The sequence below is a fragment of the Carlito syrichta genome, unplaced genomic scaffold (genome assembly GCF_000164805.1).
Source record: "Carlito syrichta isolate Samal-C Ts95f unplaced genomic scaffold, Tarsius_syrichta-2.0.1 Scaffold311906, whole genome shotgun sequence".
NCBI classification, from domain to species: Eukaryota; Metazoa; Chordata; class Mammalia; order Primates; family Tarsiidae; genus Carlito; species Carlito syrichta.
The window spans coordinates 79,778-85,815 of NW_007256002.1; the positions used below are offsets into that span (position 1 = coordinate 79,778).

At 48.0% G+C, this 6,038-nt stretch overlaps 1 pseudogene; it reads right to left on the reverse strand.

Annotated features, from left to right (window-relative positions):
• Window positions 1-2,102, reverse strand: part of LOC103271786 — a 20,126-nt pseudogene extending 18,024 nt beyond the window's left edge.
• Window positions 2,103-6,038: the final 3,936 nt, after the last annotated feature.

The following is a 6,038-nucleotide window of genomic DNA, read 5'->3' on the forward strand; positions in this document are numbered from 1 at the left end:
ACTCACCTCAGCCTCCCAAAGGTGCGGGATTACAGGCTGAGTCACCGAGCCCGGCTAGCTCTACCTTTAAAATTGTATTTTGGTTGGGCATGGTGGCTCAAGCCTATAATCCCAGCATTTAGGAAGGCCAAGGCGAGAGGATTGTCTAACCTGGGCAACATGGTGAGACCTTGTCTCTACAATAAATCAAAAAATTAGCTGGGTGTGGTAGCGTGTGCCTGTAGTTCTGGCTACTTGGAAAGCTAAGATGGAAGGATCACCTGAGCCCAGCAGGTCGAGGCTGTAGTGGCCAGAAGTGTGCCATTGTACTGCAGCCTGGGTGATAGAGTGAGACTCCAACTCAAAAAAAATTTGTATTTTAATCTTTAAAAATTTTTTTGAGTTTAAATGCATTCTATTTTTAGACAACTTACATGACATGTTTTTCTTTTTCTTTTTTTTTTTGAGTTGGAGTCTCACTCTGTCGCCCAGACTGGAGTGCACTGACCGCTCCCAGCCACTGCAGCCTCGACCCACTGGGCTGCGGTGATCCTTCCGCCTCAGCCTTCCAAGTAGCCGGAATTACAGGCATGCACTACCACGCCCGGCTGATTTTTTGATTTATTGTAGAGATGAGGTCTCGCTGCCCAGGCGGGTCTCGAACCTGCGGGCTCAGGCAATCCACTCATCTCAGCCTCCCAAGGCACGGAATTACAGGCTGAGCCACTGAGCCTGGCTATGACATGTTTTTCTTAAAAACAATGACTTCGACTGGGTGCAGTAGCTCAGCCTGTAATCCCAGCACATTGGGAGGCTGAGGTGAGAGGATTGCCTGAGCCCACGGATTTGAGACCAGCCTGGGCAATTTGGTGAGACCCCATCTATACAATAAATCAAAAAATTAGCCAGGTGTGGTAGCGTGTGCCTGTGGTTCTGGCTACTTGGAAGGCTGAGATGGATGGATTGCCTGAGCTCAGCAGGTCAACGCTGGGGTGGCCGTGAGTGTGCCACTGCACTCCAGTCTGGACAATGGAGTGAGAGTCCAACTAAAAAAAAAATTAAAAAAACAAAAACAAAGCCAGGCTCAGTGGCTCAGCCTGTAATCCTGTGCCTCTGGGAGGCTGAGGTGAGTGGATTGCCTGAGCCTGCGGGTTTGAGACCTGCTTGGGCAGCGAGACCTCATCTCTACAATTAATAAAAAAATTAGCCGGGTGTGGTAGCACGTGCCTGTAATTCCGGCTACTTGGAAGGCTGAGGTGGAAGGATCACTGGAGCCCAGCAGGTGAGACTGCGGTGGCCGGGAGCGGCCACTGCACTCCAGTTTGGGTGATCGAGTGAGACTCCAACTAAAAAAAAACCCAAAAAACTCCCCCCAAAACAAAAACAATGCCTTCACTCCAAATGAATCACAGTCAAAATAAATGAAACTCTAGATGACACCAGTCCCATTTGTCTTAAATCTTGGTGTAGCATGGATGATGAACAGCAGCCAGTTATGATGACAGGTGATAGAGCCAAAGTAATTGCCAAATTTGTTAACATTTTTCCATCTCTAAATCAGCCTTAAAGAAAATCGTATTTGGGGTCACACCATCTTCACGGTAGTCCATCTGGTTTCATGTTTTCACCAATAAAAAACTGGTGGTTTTGGGGGCAACTCTGTCTCGGTCTGGTTCCTGCTTGGGAGCTCTTCTGTCTTAATAAACCCCTGCATTCTAAAAAAAAAAAAAAAAAAAACCAAAAAAACCACGAAAAAAACGGGTAGTTGTTGAAATTAGCAAGGATTGTACTTGATTTGTTCTGCAACCCCTGTCATAAAGATTTTACTCTTCTGGCCTCTGTTCTTTAAGTTTGCCTTAGATTGATTTTATGTAACCTTTGATGTACTTCTTGTAGGCTTCTTTTTCCTGCAGGTGATGGTTCATGACAACATCAACACTGGTGATTACTTTCATTACCTTCACCCTCGGGCCTTCAGCTGAGGCATTTCCACCAATTAGCCCGTCATCAATGTTACCTTCTGTCCCCCTGACCATCTTTCCCTCCACCTCCAGGAACAGCCCGTCCTTGTAAATGTCAGAGAACATCTCATTGTGGCTGATGAGGTCCTGGTAGATAATCATGATGACAGCAGAAGGGAGACAGTGGCAGCGCTAACTCAGCAGGATTTGGGAGCTTGGCATGAGCACTGTGCTGCTGGAGTGGTGGTTGGAGGGAGTAGGGAGTGAGCAGAAAAGTAAAAAAAAAAAAATCCTCCCTTTCTCCCTCTCTTACTCAGCAACCAAAGGCTGAGCCTTTGTTAGCTAAGTTAGTGCTGCCACTGTCTCCCTTCTGCTGTCATCATGATTATCTACCAGGACCTCATCAGCCACAATAAGATGTTCTCTGATATTTACAAGAACGGGCTGTTCCTGGAGGTGGAGGGAAAGATGGTCAGTGGGACAGAGTGAGACTCCAACTCAAAAAAAATAAAATAAAATAAAGCAAGCCAGTCTTGGAGGCCCCACTTCGAAACTCTTCCTGCTTAGGGAGAGCCTTGAGGCAGTTCATCTACAACCTGGTCACAATCAGGGTAGCACTAACCAGGGCCTCAAGAATTCCAGAGGCTAATCTTATAACAAACTAGACCTGAGCCAGATTAGGCCTGAGCCAAACTAGGCCCCCCACCTGAGGTGATTCATGGATGATTGATCCACCACCTGGCTGCAGCCAAGATAATACCACTCAAACTTGCAGATGGGCAATTACTGAGAGTCATGGGAGCAAATTATGTAGATCAGCACCCATTATCACCCCAGCATGTTTCCCATACCAGGTTTCCTGTATTAAACCCTTAGCTTCAGCCCAAAACCCTGAAACGATTTCTTGAGGCACAAACCTGGCCCTTCCCCCAGTGACTGGCTTTTGGCATAAAATCACCGTCTTTTCATCACATCTCGTGCTTGTTTATTTTGGTCTACAAGCAATAAACAGCTGACCTTGCTGTCGGTAATAAGTCTATATAAAAGTAGCCTTGGATCGGAAAATGGGAGTTTCCTTTGCTCTCTTCGTAGTTCGCATAATCCTGTTTCTTTTTTGTACTCTTAGTCCTCCCCTGGAGCCCCAGTTTCATTCTAGAGTGATGGCATCATATCCTGAGGTTTTCACGTTTCAAAATAGACAGAGAGAAGCATCCATGAAACAAGTCATTTTCTTTTCAACACTGATTGCCCTTCATAGACTAGAGTTTTGATGCTAACAGAGTTAAGTGTTCTCCACAAGGATAGTGGGGTTTTGTATTAGAAAGCAGTGGGTGAGGAGAACAGGGAACCTGATCTTGCTACCACTGTTCTTCTCCCAGGTGGTGGGCTCTTTGAGAGCAGAGATATGTCATAATCCCTTCTGTCCCCACACCAAGCACAGGGTCTGTTGCAAGAGAAAAGCTCAGTGCTTGGAGGAGTGTTAGCCCCCACCCCCTGTGGCTAGTGTGACTCATTTTTTATTCATTCATTCTCAACGTTAACAACTATGTTCGCTGTCTCTGGGCTGGAGCCCTCTGGAGGGACCAGACAAACCCAACAATTGCAACGCACGCTAATCATTGCTAAAATGGGGTCAACACAGGGCATGGTGGGTACTCAGAGGAAGGGCCTCAACCCAGACAGGGGAATTGGGAAAAGCTTGAAGTTCTTTCTAGAAGCTGTTAAGTTCTGGGCCAGAGGTAGGGAGAAGGTGAGGGGAGCCAGCAGAGAGGGAGCTGGCTTGCAGTGGGGCCAACAAAAAACATGGCGATTTTCCCAGTCTCTGGCCAAGAAGGGGAGTGAGAAGCCTCAAATGTAGCTTTGACATTGTTTTTCTTTCTTCTGGAGAGCTGCCACGTGCCGCCACACAGAGCATCTCACGGGTAGTTGCATATTATTGCAATATGTTTATCTAGGAAACCAGAGCCCAGCTCCAGCATCTGGTTTTCAGCACAATCCTGAGTGAAGTCCAATTTTCCAGTTGGGTTCATGAAAATAAAACTTGGGAAGTTGTGGGCTGGCTGCATCAGGGGTTGAATCCTGGGCTCATGCAGGGTCACAGATTGCAGAGCCGGAAGGGCTTGGGCAGGTCACGGATTTGTTGCGGACGACCTTGTACAGGGAAGGAGGAGCTGCCCGGCCTGGCTCTGAGGAACACGCCTCATGGAGGAATGATGTCTTTGAATTTTCTCTGTCTCGACCTGACAGTAGTTGATGGAGCACCTACTGGGGCTGGGTTGTGGGGAAGGAGTGAAACACAGATGTGGACCCGTGCTTGAGCCTATTCTGCAGGAGCACAGAGCAGCAGGGGAGAGAGCCCTGACCAGCCAAGCATGACAGGCCAACTGGTGAGCAGGACCCTGGCAGCCTGTCAGCACTCACCACTTTGAAGTGGTCTGGAGAGCTGGGATCAGAGAGAGACGCATTTTTATTTGTATTTGAAAATTTTATTCATTATTATTATTTTGTATTTTGGAGCTGTGGGGTACAAGTGACAACATGAGGTATTCAGATCTTTGTTTCTGAGATAGTTCACTTAGTATGGTGGGAGAGACCCATTTTTTTTTTTTTTTGAGTCGGAGTCTCACTCTGCTGCCCAGGCTGGAGTGCAATGGCACGCTCATGGCTACCACAGCCTCGACCTGCTTGAGCTCAGGCGATCCTTCCGCCTCAGCCTTCCAAGTGGCTGGAACGACAGGGACGCACCGCCATGCCTGGCTAATTTTCTTTTGATTCACTATAGAGATGAGGTTTCGCCAAGTTGCCCAGGTTGGTCGAACCTGTGGGTTCAGGCAATCCTCTCACCTTGGCCTCCCAAAATGCTGGGATTATAGGCGTGAACCACTGCACCCGCCGATACGCATTTTTAAAAGCTAGCTTGAAAAAAGATACAGTGAAAAAAGATACCTCTGTCTGCAAGTCTTGCACATTTATTTCATTTTTCATTGCAGAACAGGTTTCTCTGCTCTCCAGACAGCATGGCAGAAAACATCATTGTCCCATGGCTCCTGGGTCCACATGAGCTTCTTTTTCTCTCACTCTTTCTTTCTCTTTCTTTCCCCTTTCCAAATTCCTTGGGAAAAGATGCTAATTGGGCGGGGTTGGTGACAGGCTCACTCTTGATAAAATCAGCTGTGGCTAAGGGTTCAGAGTCACATGTGGCTAAGGGAAGCTCCCCCTGAAGTCCCATGCCTGGGGGTTCCTGTTCATGAAAAGTGCTTAATAGTAAACCACAAGTCCCAGACAGCTTCTCCTTTGACCTGACTCTACCTTTGTGAGGGAAGCAGGGCAGGGAAATGAAGGCCAGCCTGTTAGTGTCAGAATGGACATGGACTCAGGGCTCCTCACTCCAAGCCCAGTGCTCTTTCCACTACACTCTGTTCCTTCAGTCTTGTTGTGGAGCCCACAGTTGTGAAATGGACCGTGCCTGTGCAGTTTTCCCTTGAGAGCAGCTGCAGAATGAGCAGTGTTGATTCAACAGGATTTTGTTGGCAGGCCTTGGAATGAGCTGGGAGCCAAACACCAGTGGTGTGGCTAGCTGCGGCCCTCGGGGAAGCTATCAGAAGGCTTGTGTCATAGGTCTGGGACAGACTGACCTTTCACTGGTGTCAGGATCCTGGGGAAAGGATGGCCCCTTACTCTTGTCTTCTTTACTCTAAGGCTACTTCTTAAGACAGAATGTAGGGATGGCCTGGGCAGAGCAAGGAGAAGGTGCCTTTCTTTCCTGAGTTCTCACTCAAACTGGGGAATCAAAGAGTCATAAAATGGAATTTGGGGACAAGGTTGTTCCCTGAGGCTAGAGAGGAGGGTCCCCGAGCCAGGTCAGAGGGCTAGCTCCTGAAGGACCACAAAGGGAAGGAAATTTGGTGTCTCCCTGTTCATCCTTGAGTCCTCCTTGGCAATGGCATTTTTCTCTCATTCTACCATCTTGGTGTGGAAAATGATGTTCTCCAGGGTGCTGTCAATTTTGTGTGCACCTTGCTGCCCCTGCTTCTGTCCCTCTAGCACTTCACGCCTGAAGTCACTGATGTTCCCACTTCCAGGCCTGAGCTCATCCCA